The following is a 17901-nucleotide window of genomic DNA, read 5'->3' as shown; positions in this document are numbered from 1 at the left end:
GGAAATAGACACTGTGCTTTTCACAGAAAACCCAGACATCCCCAGTTCCTCCAGCCTTCTTGGAGTCATCTTTTCCCAAATGGTTCTGGCATCCATCTCAGCAGATAATCTAGCACCTGCTCCAACTTTCCAATAAATGATTTGTGTTAGGTAAAAGACAGGTTTTAAATTAACTTAAACTCTGAAGTCACCAAGAAGCAAGCCCTCCCAGTGAATTGGCACCACACATGAGCCACTGGGGCAACAGCCAGATGCCAGCCTTTTCCCATGAGTCAGCACCATTCACGGACTTTGCGGGAAGAGAACATGAAGTCACCAAGAAGCAAGCCCTCCCTGAGAAGTGGTGCTATGCGCCGCTGCTGGGGGGAGAACCAGCTGATCCAGAGAAGCACAGGCTGCGATGAAGGGTATTGAGGTGGAATACAGTTTAATGCTTGCAGTGTTTAGTGTTTCACTGACTGCAAGTCTATAGCTGGTAATCTGATCATCTATTCAGAGGATGGCAATTTGCAGTGTGGCACCTAGGGGGATCTCCTTCTGAGGGTGGTAGCCACTGCTGATTGTCTGTTGTCTTGTTTTAAAATCCTGTGTCATTCTCATTGTTTTTTTTTGGGGGGGGGTGAGTTTTGTTTTGTTTTGGTTTGATTTTGTTTTATCCGATGGCATGAGCAGCTAATTTCAAAGGTAACAAGATATATTATAGTAGCCACTTTAGATTTATTATTATATTGTTTTGAAGTCTTTTATTGCATTCATTGTTTTGTTTTTATTGGTTCTATTCTGTTCTATTTTGTTTGATTTTTACTATGTCTGAATGTATCTGCAGTTATTTTGAAGACAGCAAGAGGCATTATGGTAACCATTATTGATATTGTTTTGAAGTCCTGTGTCACTTACACTGGTTTGTTTTGACTGGTTTTGTTCTGTTTTGTTTTGCTTGGTTTTATTCCCTTTAAAATAGAAAGAAAGAAAGAAAGAAAGAAAGAAAGAAAGAAAGAAAGAAAGAAAGAAAGAAAGAAAGAAAGAAAGAAAGAAAGAAATTTACAGTCTGAATTCGTGCTCTGACCTAATTCTCAATTCCAAGCTAAGATGGTACCCTGGCTCACCCTCTGTCCATCTGTTGTTGTAACACATCAAGATCAAGCTCTCAATTTCTTATTCCATGAGAGCTTCATTGGCTGGCTGCCTTCCCACCATGTCAGCAGGGAATAGCCTCCCTCTCTTGTCCATACTAAAGGACAAAGCAATTCTCTTATCTAGCAGAACCCTAACATTATTCTAGTACGGACAGCTGAAAATTCATCCAACTTTTAGAAGAACATTTCCTCCTCCCCTAAGTAGTGCTCATATTCTTTGAAAAGGCTATAGCACACTGACCCTTTCCCCAGTAGCAGACACAGCATTTCGCTGGGATACAAAGTTCACTGGTTATGCACACTGCCTCCCTACTCTGCCCTATATCACCCTCCAGTTTAGAAAAGCTGAACCTCAAATACCAAAGAGCAGAACGAGATACAAGAGTCATCCTTTCCAAACAAATCTATATTAGTAAATTAGTTGTAAATACAGGCAAATAACTAAAGAGAAATGAAACAACATGAACTGTGCACATACTATATGATGATTGTTCAATGTATTTTACTTTGTTTTCTTGTATGGCATTATGTTCCACAACCTAGAGATGATAGAGACTAAGGAACATGACTGAGTTAGACGGGGATTTGAATCCACTTTTGTGTCTCCAGCATTCCAACCAGGTCCAACACCCATCTATGCTTCTATGGGGAGTAAAAGAGTGCAGGCATCAGTCGCAGACTCAAATTCCAGGAATGTAGAGGGTATAGAACCACAGAAATCTGTGGGTCTATGTTCTAGGGTAAAGAAGCCTAAATTCTGGGGAACACTTCACTTCAAAAGGGAAAAGTAGAAAGTAGAGTTTGGTGGTCAAGATGTCCCTACCAACCCAAGAGGCTCAGGTGTGGGACTACAAAGGCAAATTATACAAACGTTAAAGGCACGGTTATAAAACTGCAACCTTTTAGACATATTATAGCAAGTTAAAAATCAAATAGTGGCCTCTGCGAGTGCTCCTGCTTCTTGTCAGTAAGCACCCTGCTAAATTCGGTCAGCCTTGACTGTCTGAGTCCAGCTGCTTTTCTTCTGACAATGCCCTAGGTCAATTTGACTATTTCCAGATTGTACTTACCTTAGTTAAAAGAATACATATTTTTAAAAAAAGAATACATATTATTTCCAACTTGCTTCAAGGGTTTTGGTTGGGACAAAGTAACCTAGTCAAAGACAATTTTAATAACTCTGCTTGCTTGTTGCTCAAACCGCTCCCTTCTTGTTCCAAGGATGCTCCTACATGGTGGTAACAATTCCTTTTAAGTAAATCTACTTAGAGCTAACTTGCCTAACAATATGTGAGTTAATGCAATTCAGGTAACCAATCATGTAATAACCTACCATCTGCCTTATATTTCCTGCTTGCAAATTGTGTTTAAATCAGCTGAACTCAAAGCCAATTCCTGGCTGGTGATTTGGATACTGTTAGGCATCCCTTCATTCCATTAGCATTAAAATCAATGAAGCTGCCTTCTAGATTACTCAGTGCAAAAAGCCTTGCCTCTGGCTTGATACTGCTTTTTCTGCTACATGACCAGAACGTAAGCTTGTGGTGCCATCTGACATGCTTCTGTAGCTCACTCCCTTTCTGTCCTTCAGTGGATTTTTAAAAAATCTATATTCACTGTTGAAAATTAGATAACTTGGATGAGTGAAAACAATGCAGACTCCTGAACTCTTACCCCATAAGCATCTGTAAAGTACTTGAACATTTTTTCTTTGAGGATATTTACATATAAAGTATGGGTAATAAAAAGTGGTGTGATACCTTACATACTGCTCAAATGTATGTACTAAACTAGCAAAGTAATTCTTTTTTTTTTTTTTTTTTGGCTTTTTTTCCTTTTTACCGGTACCAGGGATCGAACTCACGACTGCCTGCTTGCAAAGCAGGCGCTTATGCCGCTGAGCTAAATCCCCAGCCACCAAAGTAATTCATTTTTAAAGATTTAATATCATAGACATCTGTAGTATTCATCTGATTTTTAAATCTTTTGTAAATTTATAATTATAACCCCTTTACAGCTTTACTATATATTTGTATCATCTCTCAATTTTCTTTGAGAAACTTTGCCCAAGGTTATCTACTTTTTTCAAAAAACTCTAGTCACTGCTTTGTTTTTCAAAAACAAACTTAGTTCTTATGTCTTTTTTTATAGTTCATTCATTTATGTATGTGCTTATTTCTTTTTTAATTTTTCTTTTACTTTATGTTCTTATTCTATATTCTTGAAACAAACACGATTGTAGCTATAACATTTGTGACTATGACTTCCCCATGGAGTACAATTTTTAGTTTCATACCTCAAATATTCACAAGTCTTCATCTTTACTCTACTGTAAATGAATCCACCAGTGATTTTAAAAAATCTATTGGAAAAGGAATTAAATTATTTTTACTTTGACTTTTAACACACTTGTCAGAAAAAGCAGTGTGTAGGATGACTCTGATATTTGTTGAGATTTCCTCCTGACCTAATGCATAGTCAGTATTTTATGTGTGCTTGAAAAGACTGTATTTCTGGAAAGCATTTGCAATTATCTAGTGAAAATTTTGTTAATATTACAGCCTAGGGATTTATTTCTGTATGTGCTGTTACCTTAGATCATAGCTTGCCATAATTAATCTGGATGGTCAACTTGATTAGATTGAGATGCCTGGAGAGGTAATTGGATTATGCATTAATCCACTAGTGAGTTCATAACTGAATGGGTTGTTTTGGAGGCAGGGCCCAGATGGAGAGCACAGGTCACTAGGGGGTGCTTTCCAATGGTACAACTTTCCTTTGTCTTTTTCCCTATGTCCTTGCTGGATACCATGCAGTGAGCAGCTTTCCTCTGCCAGGCCCTTCCACCATGGTGCTTCTGCCTGGAGCCAGCCAACCACGGACTGAGATCTTTGAAAAAATAAGCCAAAACAAAGCTTTCCTCCTTGAAATTGACTTTCCCAGGTATTTTATTAACAAAAGCGACAGAAAGCCAACTAACATATAACTCCACTCTGCAGATGAAGCCGTAGCACATAAGTACAAAGAATGGAGGAGCCTAAATCCTCAAAGACTGTGGAATCTCTGTTCTAAGCCTGGACTCTTGAACTCTCAACACCTTTTACACAAGAGACAAAGAGACAACCAAATTTCCATGTTTAAAACACTGTGATTTCAGTCATAAGCAATCAAATACAGTTCTTAATGATATATGCAGTTTCCTCATGTAAAAGAGAATAGCAATAATATGCTTAACTCAAAGGATCTTTGAAAGTATTGAATAAAATAAAGGAGATAAAAATACCTATCACTGTACCTAATGCAAATAATTTGCTTAATAAATTCCATTTCTTTTTCACTAAAAGAATCTCATACTGCTGAATCGTTCAGATATACACTGTCTCACAGTACATCTCAATGACTTTTATTTCAAGCATTATTCCATCTTTATTTAATTGTTAAAATAAGACATAATAAATGCTATGCAACATTTTCACTAAAGATACAACACCTAATTGCAGAACAAGATAATTATGAACTGTTTGGCAGAATGAAGAGAAAAATAACTAAATTTGAAACTGGAAACTACAATCTTGTCTAAGATTTCTAGATGCTTCCAAATAATCTAAAACTAAAAAGGAGAAAAAAGTGAGGCAAGTATTGGAAAAAGGAAGAAAATAGAATGAGTGACTGGAGCCAGTGGGAGGACAAAAACTCTCCTACCATCAGCTGTGTACCGCCAGTGCTCCTAGCACTTTGTATCCATCATTTCTAGCTCCCTGAATAATCTCCCAAGCAGTTACCGTTATCCTCATTTTACATTATGAGGAAATTGAGGCCTGAAAAATGTAAGCCAACTCTCCAACAATATGTAATAATAGTAAGTGGCAAGGAAAATAGATCTCAGAAACAAATCCATATATACAAAGAAAAATGATCATGATAAAGATGTTGCTACATATCACTATCAGGAGAATATGGATTCTTCAACAAATAATGGTGACATAGTTAATTGGCAAGATGTATGCTTGACTAAATCAAATAACACAGTACTAGGAGAATATAACATACATAAAATTCAAAGAATTACATCTAGATCTTTACAGTGTAGCAGAAAATGCCCCCTCCAGCCAGTATACTTCAGTTTCTGTTAGTTGGCCAGGTAACAGTTCCTGTTACAGTTCCTGTTACTTCTGTTTCTTAGAAACGGTCATTCACTCTATTAAAGATAGACAATGCAAGGCTGAAGAGATGCTCCCAGCCGAACCTCTTTCTCAATATCAGTCTTCCTCAACATCAGTCAGCTCAATGGGCCAAGCTCTGGGTCCTATATAAGCCCTCAATTGGACAAGTAAACATAGCAGAGATCCAGTCTAGGATCCATCACTCCAGGATCAAGTGAGCTGATCCTGATGACCTTTAGGAGCCTGTCCTGACAAGTCAGATCCATGAAAGACCTGAAGATACAACACATGGAAGGTCTTGCTGCAGCCACTCAGAAGCTGGCTGGTCAAGGCACAGTTGAGGATTGACTGGACAACATGCACAAGAGCACCTGTTCTGATTGCCTGTATGTTCTGCTACCTTAGTTGGGTTTTGATTCCTTTTTCCTCGTTTACTTTAGTGCTTACTTCAGGACTCTGGATTATGTTCCCTGAGGACTAGAAGGTTCCCTAAAGCCACTTTCTCTTTTATATCGATATAATTATTTTTCTGGGCACCTTGCTTTGTTTTGTTGAGTTATAGTTTCAAGGTATTGTTATCCTGGTTAGTTCCTACTTCTATATCTTCTGTTAATCTTAGTATTAACTATTATTCTCTGGGCTGCAACTCTGGGGGATTACTAGAAAGCACACTGGGGGAGTACTAGAAAGTTTGTCTTTTCTATTTTTACTTTATAAATATTAAGCTTGGGTTGCTTACTTTCAACTCTCTACACCAGCAGCAAAAATGTTTCCCTTGTGGATAATATGTCTTAGTATTCTAGGAGTGCATAAAAAATTCAAGATATTAGGAATTTCAAATTCAAGTTCAAGTTATAGACCTCCCAGTCTTTAAGCTGTACACTACAAATTTCTGTATAAGCTACTTCCTCTTGTCAGCTCCTTGCTCCTGAAGAAACTGGGGAAACTGGGGGAGAAGAGTCTCCTCTATAATAGGAACAGAGGAGAATGTTGGGGCCCAGTTATAATGTAAAGTAGCAAACTTACCCTATTTCATAGAGAGCAATTAGAGGTCTCTGACCAAGTTTCTGACCTTGACAATGTCTAAAGCATAGCTGCACACCTCTGATAAGAACAAAATTAGAGTAACTGTCTACACCTTAAGGCGCCCTGGGATAATTCAAGGGCACCTTTAACGATGCTCTCTGTAAGAGCCTCTCCCTTTGTTCCCCAGAGTGTTTCTATACTATGATGAACAATTCCTTTGTTTCAACAAATCTGTTCAAGACTAGCCTGCCTGTCAATATATGACCCAATACATGTAACCAATTATATAACATTTTGTCATTTGCTTCGTACCTCCCACTTCTAAATTCTATATAAACCAAGCTCTGTAAATTTAGCACCGTTGCCTTTGTGGAATTATCCTGCAACAGTCCACTGGTGTGAAGATCCAACAGTTCACCTGCATAAAGATTAAATGTTGCTTCCTTATCTCAAAAAAAAGTAAAGAAAGAAAAAAAAAAAAGAAACAACTGTTCACTGTGATGCATACTGTAAGAACCATCAAAGACAGTCAAGTACTCGACCTCTGTACTTCCCCTTTGCAAACCCTATGAGAACCTCCCTCCCTGAATCTTCGAGGCCTGACATTTATTTTTCATTCTGTGTCAGTGCCCATAGACATAAAATAAACCTGCCTCCAAAGCCTGGTGACACTTTATGTTTCTGTTTGCCATTGCCACAGGACTTCTACAAGTCAATAAGTAAAAGTGCAGTATAAAACTAGGAAAATGAAGGATCCAGGCGTGGTGGTGCACACCTGTAATCCCAGCACTCAGGAGGCTGAAACAGAAAGTTTACTGTGAGTTTACTGTGAGTTCAAAGTCAGCCTGAACTACATAGCAAAAATCTGTCTCAAAAAACCAAAGTAAATGAATAAACAAAATTGGGCAAAGAATATGAGCAAATAGTTTACAGAAGAGAAAGCAGTGCATGAGTCTCATGCATATGAAAGTACACCAATTCAATAGTAATTCTATATAAATTAAAAGAACAGTGGGTACTATTCTACAAGCACTGAGTCAATAGAAAATAACCTAACATCAAATGAAGCAGGCTGTTAGGCAAACAGGAACAGTCACATACAGTTAGAGGGCAGGTAACCTAAAAGAGCCTTTTGGGACAGCATTCTGAAAGTATATAGTAAAACTGATAGTACTCAGTCAAGAACCGGAAATTCCATTCTTGAATATATATCTTACAGAAATCATAATCCATGTTTACAGAAAGGCATGTGTAACAATGTTGACTGAAGTTTCATTTGAAAAGTAAAAAACACAAAACAAAAAATTTCTTCATGAGAAAAATGGATAAAGCTTGGTAAATTCACACCACAGTCTCTCTGACAGAAGTTTTGTTTTGCTTTCGCATTTCTGCTCCCAAGATCAAGAATACGTGAGACACCTGGACATACTTAAAAACTGTTTGACCCTTATGGAACGCTGGATTGCTCAGTCTTCAGCTGCCCCTCCACTCTACCGTGACCTTCTGAATGCTAGTGATCATTCTGCAGCAGTCTGGAGGCAGACCCCAAAGCGTCCAAGACAATGACCGATACCTGTATTTTTGTCTGTACACATCTGATGATTAGCTCTCTGTCGCGAGCGTGTCTTGATATCATCTGCTTCTTTTTTCCTAAAAATGAAGCGGCAGATGTGTTCTGGTTAATTGGTGCCTCGGCTAATTAAGTTGTAGTTAATCCCAGTGTGTTTTACAGCCATCCTAAGAAAGATCATGTGGTCTATCTAGATGTACAGTTGCAAAATCACAAGCACACTTTTTTTTTTAACCCCAACTTGTAAGAATGGATCAAGCACACTTTTTAAACTCACCTGAACATTGTAGAGGAACACAGTGCCCCATGGCCTGTTAGTTGGCCATCATTGAATAAACTGTTTTTAGTTCTTTTTTCATTTCTCCTGGTAAATTTGAGCTCACAAGCTTGACTTTTGCTTATTGCACTAGTGAATAACCATCCAGAATGACTCTGAAAATTCAAATATTTACTATCAAACGAATTGTCCCAAGAAAGAAGTTAAAGAAATTCCCTCTTGGGCCAGGGATTTAGCTCAGTGGCATAAATGCCTGCAAGTGCAAGATCATGAGTTTAACCCCTGATACCAAAAAAAAAAAAAAAAAAAAAAAAAAGAAAGAAAGAAATTCCTTCTTTTAAAATTCTGAAAAGAGAGATGGAGTAACTTTAGAGGATACTGGCCTTGTTTTCCTATAGATATAGACATTTATGTGACATTCATTTATCCCATTTTTTCTTGATAATATCAGATCTGGAAAGTTTCTTTTGAACAAAAGGGTCTTATAAGATTATCAATATTCAAAATATAACTCCCCAAAAAATCTGCAATTCTGATTGATGGTCTTAGTAGATAATTTGTTATTCTGGTAGTAATGATGCAATTGGCAACTCTGTGGAACTAGTTTATTTTCACAGAGCTGGGCATGGTGGCACACACCTGTGATCCCAGCACTCAGGATCCTGAGGCAGGAGGATCGCTGAGCTGAAGGCCAGCCTGGGCTACACAGAGAGACCCTGTCTCAAAAAAAAAAAATCTTCGAAGAGTTCTCAGTCAAATTAGATTAAGATTCATTAGCTTAAGTGAATAATTGATACACTTTTAAATCTGCTTGAAGGAATCACTGAAATTCTGATTCTGTGAGTTTTCTTCTGAACAAAATTCCGTCGAGGTGCACTAACAGCTACTGAAATTATGCTTCCATTGAAGACCATTACGCTAAGCAAAATACACAAAAGAATGATTTTCTCATGCGATTTGTGGGATCATAAATGAAACGAGAGCCAAGCCCAGGAAGTAAAATATCAGACGTTTTCTCTCATCTGTTGAGTCTGAAAAGAAAACAGAGAAAGGCAGAGCACAGCAAAGCAGATGGAGACTGCGATGGGAGAGGGGTGCGGCGAGAGGGAACTTAGGGGTGGAAAGGACCAGATTCGGCAATTTATCACCTCGTGTACCAAGACACCAAAACAAAACCTTTATTCTCTAGGGTTAATATGCACGAGTGAAGTTTCTAAAAATAATTTTCAAGCGTTGAATGTTGAACATTGCAGGGCTATAAATCTCAAGAGAAAGAAAGCAAAAGAAGTAAACCCCATTTGTCCTGCTTCTCTCTCTGAAGATGTTTTTCAGACTCTATACAGGGTGAAAGCCAAAGGAGAGAGAGGACATAGGGCTATAACAATTAGGGGATACTCCCGGGTGTGATGGTACACACCTGTAATTGCAGCACTTGGGAGGCTGAGGCAGGAGGCTCGCCATGCATTCGTGGCCAGCTTGGACTATAAATTGAGTACTATGCGCAGCATGTGACCCACACTTTAGAGGGTGAGCAGGAGGGTAGCAAGTCTAAGCCTAGCATGGGACACTTAGTGACTTAATGAAACCCTCCTCAAAATAAAAAAATTAAAACAGGTCTGGGCATGTTCTGAGTGTAGAGACCCTGGAGTTAATCCCCAGAAGCTCCCCACAGCACACAAACAAAAGATTGACTACAAATACTGGAGACCCCGAAGAGCGCACAGGAGACAGCCACAGGCACTGATGGAAATATATACACTTTCTTTCAGATACAGGGCCCAATCCAAAGTTCTGCACTTAACTGCAGGTTGAGACTGTGGGAAGTCCAAGAATAAAAATGCCTAACGAGGCTGGAAACTGAGAAGAAATAGATGAGTTTACGCTGTATTTACAGATGAGAAACACTGTACTTCTGTGTCAAAGGTGTGTGAGACTCACTGTGTCAGACTTACAGACGAATACAGTGTACTAACGTTCTCCTGGAGTGGAACTTCTTCATCAATCTGGGATTTACTGTACTGGATTATAAACGAAAGAATAAAGCCTGGAGTCACAGACCTGGAACCCCTGCTACTCTGGGAGGCTGACATAAGATGAGCACAAGTTGGATCCCCAGCCTGACAACTTCCTGACTTAGCAAGACCCTACCTCAAAAAAAAAAGTGAGTAATAAATAAAGAGTAAAATGTAAGTCGGTGTGAATGCCCTCGGTCATCTCCCAGTACCCCCCCCCCACACACACACAAAGAAAAAGAAAAGGAAGAGCAAATAACAAACATCACTGGGCCTATAGTGATATAAATAATAACTGAACAGAGAGACAGAGAAATGTTCTTCCAGAAAGAATACTTCCAAAGAATAAATGTGTATGCAATGAGAAAAACACAAAATTATTATTAGAATGCAATAATTATTCCTGTAAGCATCATTCTCTACTGGATGCTAAAATGAATAGGTAAAAGTTTAAGGAAAAACAGTATTTATATAGTCTTCAAATCTCTCTCTCTCTCTCTCTCTAAAGAAATATTTATTAGTTCAAGTAACTCTATAGAGGAGAAGTCTGAAAACCACACAGTGATGAAGGTTAACCTCCCCCAAGAACAAGATGGAACATCACTATTTATGCTCTGACAACACCCTGGGAAGGGACATGGCCTCTGGTGACCCTTGGCCATGGCACACAACCTAATCTAATCCAAGAAGACATGGGAGAAATTCAAGAGCAAAGGCTCCACAAACAACTTCCCAGTGTTCTTACCACAACTCGCGGTCAGGAAGGAGCCTGAGGAACTGTTGTAGTTAAGAGAAAACCAAGGAGCCCTGATAATTAAATGTAATGTGGGGTCCTGGATTAGACCCTGACACAGAAAAGGAACATTGGGGTAAAATTTATGAACTATGATTAAATGTGTAGTTAACAAATACTGTGGTATCGGTGTTAATTTGTCAGTTTTACTAATTGTACTACATAATTGCATAATTTAGTTTTGTTTCTTGAGTCAGGGTATCACTATACAGTCCCAGCTGGCCTTGAACTCATGACATAGCCCAGGCTGGCCTCAAACTCACAGTGATCCTTCTGCCTCAGACTCCCAAGTGCTGGTATGACAGATGTTCATCACCACACTTAGCTAGTTACATAAAATATTAACATCAGAAGATATTGGGTAGGGGCTGGGGATTTAGCTCAGTGGCATAAGTACCTGCCTTGCAAGTGCACAGTTGTGAGTTTGATCCCCGGTACCAAAAAAAAAAAAAAAAAAAAAAAATTGGGTAAAAGCTTTCAACACATATATTCCATGAGGCAATATCACTCACATGAGGATAAAAAGTGGAGTATGAGAAATACAGAAAAATTTTTATGGGCAAAACACAGCTATACATACAATGCATTAATGACCCACAGTGAATATAGAATTAAAGTGTCATGGAGGGGAGAAGAGTGGATTAGGAAGAGTGAGTTCTAAGAAAATGATATCATTTAGGTGATAACATATGACCTAAGAGTCTGTTTCATTTAAGTTGATATCATCACATGTTTCCATTGCAAATAACTTATGTAAGCTGCGAAGTTTCGGTTTTGGAGGATTCTGAAAAACAGCCAAGCCAGGAAAGGACAGCACCAAGAGATAAAGTGCTTTGCACTCAGGGCTCCTGCCATGTCAAACAGCCCCAGGGTAGTGTGGGTCTGCCTTATTGGGGTTGCTGATAATGCGCTTTTCCATAAATACTCTCCTGAGTCTGCTTTGCCGGGTAATTCCTGCTTGAGAATAGAAGAGTTCAGGAAACACTTAGACTAGGTTAACTACCAAGTGCCCCTCTCAGCAATCCCATAGCTTCCGTGCTCTTCTGCTTTGCTTTTACTCTTGATGGTCTTGCTGCATGATTCTTTTTCACTACCGCCAAAGTGTAAACTGTAAGCTTTGTCCATATTTTATCTCCAAGTCATAGCTCCATCTGATCTGGACTGTCAAGCAGCTTTTTTTGTGAATGAATGCATGAATGAACAGAAAGAATCCAGGATAAACCTCTGAATGTAGGGTTTCAGGTAACTGAGGGTTCTTTGACTTACCCTAATTAATATCATGTTAAGACTCAGTTCATTATGTGTAACTGATCAACATCAGTTAAAAGTATTAGTGAGCACCACACTTACTCCATGCGAAGCCATTTGGAAATTTGAATACTACCGAAAAGTTCCAAGTAGAATTGTATAGTACAGAAGCACATGGAAAACCACATCACTTTTCTGCATCCTGTACTATCTTACAAGGCATCATGGTTCTGAAGTCCCTGGTTTATTCACCAATATCCATTACTTAGTAGTTTTCATTCAGTTCTGAGAATACAGTAGCTTTACTAAAGAAGCAAATTATCTCCAAGAAACAGGGACTACCAGGAGGAGAAGTTGAGTTGTAGCCTTGCCCTCCAGCAAGCGGAAGTCCCAAGGAAGATTTGCATATGGAAGCCAGCCTCTGCACTTCCTAGTCTGTGCCATCGCTTCCTTCCCCTTGATTCATGTTTGTGGTCGACCTTCCTCCTCCCAGTGGAGGCTTCCCAAGCCTCCTACAAGGATGCATTTGCCCCCTCTGGGAGCGTTTGTGAAGTGGCTCAGCCAGCTGTCTATAAAGTAATCAGCAGGACACCTGTGCCTGTGGACCATACAGATTTTCTTGCACTTGTGATATATTTGAAACTTTTTTCTTCACTTTTTGCCTTTTATGGAGAAGAAGCCAGGCCATCATCTCTCCCTATCTCTCTTCTTTTGCCTTTCCTTCTCCCTCTTTCCTTTCCTCCCCCTTCCCGTCTCCCCTGCTTGGCCTTTCTCTGAGATCAACAAATCTTCAGACTTGGGATGAAGTAAATAGAGATTTGAGCAAGAGAGAAAGAAGAAGGAAACCTCATTAATACATAAAGATGGATGAACCTGAGACTTATATAGGTAAATGGATGCAACTTGAAACCACACTCATAAGTGAAATAAATCAGACTCGCATGTGGAAACATCATATTGTCTCCCTGGTGTGAGAACCTGAAAGAATAAATAAGGTTTAAAATGTACAATAGATATTGTGACGCGGGAAGAAATTGTTCAAAAGGAAGAAGGAATTATAATAGCTGAAAGGCAAAAAGGGAAAAAATAAGTCAGTATGCTATTAGTGTCTCTTAGTTCATTGAAAAGGAAGATTTGTGCTAATATTGATTGGAGGAATTTTTATGCCCATGTCTTATACCCTGAGCAACTACTTTAAAGATAATAATATGCAATGTATCAACTATTGTTATTTTTCTGTTATTTTGTTATGAAATTTTGTTTTTCCTTTTTTCATTAAAAAAAAAAAAAAAACCCTACGTCCTAAGTTTCAGCCTCCAGCATCCATGACCTAAAAGCGCTGCGTGTCTTGGTTCCTAGGGACAAGGGTCTAAAAGGTGTGATTTTGGCATCACAGTCCCACACCAAGGGTGTAGCAGGATGAAGCCTCTTTCTCCTTTCAAAATGTTTGTCTTCCACTTTAGGCCTCTGATATTCTGTTTTCAAAATGTAATAAAATAGCTGCTACACTCAGGTTACTAACTTTGGCTCTTTACTGAAAACATTTTGCATGAAACTGTTATAAAGACTTCTTAAGGCAAGCTTTGCTCTTGTCTCATGGAAGAAACTTGATGAATTTAAATATTTTAAACTCAGGTCTCATATCTCGGTTAATTAGTTAACTACCTCCCACATGGATCGCCACTTACTATGCAAACTCTGGTGAGTTTTAGATCATAGAGTGAAGTTAAACTGTAAAGCATAATCCCTAGACTGTCGTCACACACAAACTTTCAGTGACATTTTTAAAGTACTTTTCTCAACATCCAAGTAGTAAGAAAAAGTTCACACACAAATATTCAGAAACAGCTGTCATCAGCTCGTGGAATGGCCTGAAACCCTGTGACTGTCACATGCAGAACTGAGCATTCAGCTCAGGGCTGGGTCTTAGAAGGACATCACAGGAGTCTGTTCCCTTAGTAGATGATTATGATATCCCTGGTGTATGCCAAGCAGTCTCAGCCACTGGCAACAAAACAGCAAACACACCATACCTGGAGAACCCCCTACCTACCTACACACACACACACACACACACACACACACACACACACACAGTGTGTAACATCTGAGAGTGGACTTGTGGTACCAAGTGGTTGTGAGTGTTGGTCGCATTTTAGTCCTGACCATAGAGGCAGAGTGGTGACTCAAGAAGGGACCAAGCAAACCAAGACCTGAATAATGTGCTGGGGCCGCACAGGTGAGGATGCAGAGAAGGTGATCTGGCCATGGAGCTCACTCTGCAAAGGCTGCCAGGGAGAGACTAGCCACTGCAGTGGACCTGAGCACGTCTGCCCCACTCAAGACTCTGTGGGGAGCAGAGGAAAGACAGAGTGAAGAACAGGGGCAGGAGATGAGGGGATGTGCTAGAATGTTTCATCATGGAATCTTAACTCAAAATTATTCTAATAAATGCATTCATCTTGTCTAAACAGTTACTGCATATTTATCACTTTTTAAGAAACCAACATTTAAACACAACACCATCTTATAGCCATGTGTTTTTGGCAGACTGCTCTCCAAAGGGGTAAGTTAACGAGCCGGAGGCCTCCCTGGAGAGCTCCAGAGGCAGCCCCAGAGCAGCTATGAGGGCAGGAATTCTGCTGCTCGGCGGTGCTTCTTGAAATACAAAATCTTGGAGGGGAACAAGGGAGTAGCAGGGGGAAAGGAAAGGAGGGAAAAGTGAAAACAAAAAATGAAAAAGAGGAAACAAAGCTTCTGTGAACGGGGAAGGGAGGAGGTGTTGAAATAAGAGAAACAAACTATACCATGCGCTGGTGGGAATTCTCTCTGATGAATGTGGTCCTTGTGTGTATCTAAATGGTTCAGAAAAATATAACACACATGCACGTGTAGGTTCATAATGATAATGATAAACTGATGCAGCAAAACGCCAACATCCTGTTAGACTGCAGCATCTGGAATTTTTGGTCGGTTTGCAGGTCCTGTGGAGATCTGCAATCCACTCACCATCTGAAACCCACCCACCGAAAGCCCCCTTGCCTTCTGCAGAGCTGCAGAGCCGCACACTGCCCATCTGGCTGCTGCTTTCTTCCTCTCTGTTGTGTTCCAGACTCCAAAGTCCTTTTCTCCACTTTCTCTCTGAAATGTTCTTTAATTTAGTCCCTGGCACTGTAATCTCTTCCCTTTCGCCGTCCCCACCAGAAATTCTCCATGCGAGATTCTGAACCCTATGAGAGGCGCATGTGAGCCTCTCCATCTGAGGCCTCACACCTGCCCCAGCATCCCACCACATAAAAATGCAACCATTCCCAGGTTAGTAGAATTCATTTTCTAATCATAGAAAACCACAAAAGAAACAATAAGGGAAACAGAAGCCAACAGTACACTGAGTTCACCACAGCACTGGGACCTAGGAGCCTGAGGAAATTCCGGCTGGGTTCAGAGAACTGCAGGCCCAGACAGAGTCCACAGTGAGCAGAGTTGTTCAAAGAGGCCTCTGTCCACTCTGGAGCAAACTTGGGGTCCTTCCTTGGTTTGGTTCTTCCCCTTCTCTGAGGTCCCAACCCTGCCTGCTATTCCAGCAGGTCCCGTACCCCACCCCAGGACAGAAGCTGCACCCCGCTGAGGGTGAAGAGAGGTGAGCAGAGTGGAGACCACAGTCTATCCAGTCTAGTTACCTTCAGTCCTGTTGTCCTGGGCTGCAGGTTCCTTGTCTATACCAGGTCCCCGAGGGGCTGAGGCTACCTCGAGACACGCAATTTATAGGGAGAGGCTGCGTATCTGGGGTTTTTGTTACACAAGGTATTTTTGATGGGTCTCCAGCCAAGATTCACTTTAAAACAAAAGCTACACAAAGACTACAAAAAGGCCACACAAAGTTTAACAAGAGGCTAAAGAATGACAAAACAAAAGCCAAAGCAAGTTCAAACAAAGAGTGAAGCAAAAACAAAACAAAGGCCAAACAAAGACAAAAACAAAGAGCAAAAGAAAATCTAAACAAAAGCTAAACTAAGCCACACACATCATACATGCCCCCCACACACCATTCCCCACACCACAGCACCCACACATCTTGCAGCCTCCCATGTTCTCTGTACCACATGTGAACCTCACGCATTGCCCAAATCCACTCCACATCAACGCCGCCCCACAGCAGCCCACGCCAGGTCCCCTGGCCCACACCCCCTCCCACCAATCTGCCATTCCCATGGCCACCATCCCAACACACATCCAACCTCACCCCCCACAACCTGCGCCACCCCGTAAGCCACAGACATGGAATCACAACAGTGCTCTCTTTGGACTTTGGTTTGCATATTCTGTGCAAAACTCGTCCACCCCCCCCACACACACACACACTTCTCAAGATTGACGCATACGTACAGGAGAAAATCTATCCAGTCTAGTTACAATTAAGATAGAATTTGGAAAACTCCACAACAATTACATTCACATTTATGAAAACTTTTATAAACCTCCTTTATAGTGGGTGATTTCTATGATGAGATCTCATTCAATTAACATGATACTGATTAGTCTTAAACATTTATCATTTTGCTAAAATCTGAGGGCCTTGCAACCAAGTCCCATAATTCCTTGTGCTCTGTTAAAATTCCATGGGTCCTGTCGCTCTATGCTCTGCTAAGTTTTCTTTTATGTATGTAGAAATACTCACACATGCCTTGAATCCTGAAGGCTACTTCTGAAACCAATCCAACCAAGTATCGAACTTACCTTTTGAATTCCCAGAACTCCCTGAAAGATGGTGAACTATAAATGTCAACATCACTAACAAATTTCCTGGGCTCCTGTTTCAATGTATGCAAAAAAAAAAAAAAAAAAAAAAAAAAAAAGAGGAAGAGGAAGGAAGGAAGAATCAGAGAATTAGAAAAGAGAAGACAATGAGTCTGTGAACATGCCGTGTACCTCTGGCTGCGTGCTGACTCTGGGTAATGAAATACCTTTCCCGGCACAAGGAGAGATAAATGTTTGCTGATTGTTTCTTCCCTGCTGTGGGGCAGCATCCTAAGGACTGAAGACAAAGCCTGTACCCCGCAGAACTCAGGACCACCGCGCTCGGCTGGAGTGAGGATTCACTTGGAAGAGCTGCGGCTGCGGGGAGCAGGCCGTGCACAGGGAGGGCTGGGTCAGGGTCACAGTCTGTGGTCCAAACCAGAAGGAAGCGCACCGACAGTTCGGGCATCAGCTGAAGGGTTTCTGCTAATCACAGAACAACAGGACATCAGGTTATTTTGATAATTCATGACTGAATGAGGAAACTGTAAAGATCCATCTTTGGAACCAGGTGTGGTAGCATAAGCCCAATGCTCCAGGAGGCTGGGGCAGAAAGATCACCATCCGAGCCCAGGTTGGACAACTTAGAAAGACTCTTGTAAAAATAGAAAATTTAAAGAAGGCTGGGATGTGGCTGAATGCAAAGGCCCTGTGTTCAATTCCCAGTGTCACAAACGGTAAAACAGGGTAAATCCATGTTTCCTAACGGACACTGCCACTCCCCCAAACTTTTCCAACAACCCTTAAGGGCACCTTCTTAGCAAGAACCACATTTGATATTCTGCTTCATAATACGGGTGATGCACAGTCACACGGCTAAAGTAAGGCAGGCCCGCAGGTGGCTCACTGCGCTTGCTTCTCATCTTCCCTGACTGACCA

The 17901-nt window shown here is 40.6% G+C and overlaps 1 protein-coding gene across 5 annotated transcripts in view; it reads right to left on the bottom strand.

Moving 5' to 3' along the window:
* The window catches only part of Mobp (myelin associated oligodendrocyte basic protein), a 55403-nt gene extending 39312 nt beyond the window's left edge, over positions 1–16091 (bottom strand). The window contains exons 1-2 of one of the 5 annotated variants that reach the window (XR_010051528.1): positions 15906–16090; positions 7899–7975 (exon numbers count right to left, since the gene is read on the bottom strand). The gene's annotated coding sequence lies outside the window, so the exon portion shown is untranslated. Of the gene's footprint in view, positions 1–7898; positions 7976–8172; positions 8328–15267; positions 15367–15905 lie in introns of those variants that run through there. The other 4 variants (XR_010051529.1, XR_010051530.1, XM_063260949.1 and 1 more) reach the window with 4 other exon arrangements.
* Positions 16092–17901: the final 1810 nt, after the last annotated feature.

Source organism: Cavia porcellus, unplaced genomic scaffold, assembly GCF_034190915.1.
Source record: "Cavia porcellus strain 051 isolate PalLab524CR breed Dunkin Hartley unplaced genomic scaffold, mCavPor4.1 scaffold_14, whole genome shotgun sequence".
NCBI classification, from domain to species: domain Eukaryota; kingdom Metazoa; phylum Chordata; class Mammalia; order Rodentia; family Caviidae; genus Cavia; species Cavia porcellus.
The sequence above is the reverse complement of the archived record's forward strand: the minus strand, read 5'-3'. Positions and strand labels throughout refer to the sequence as shown.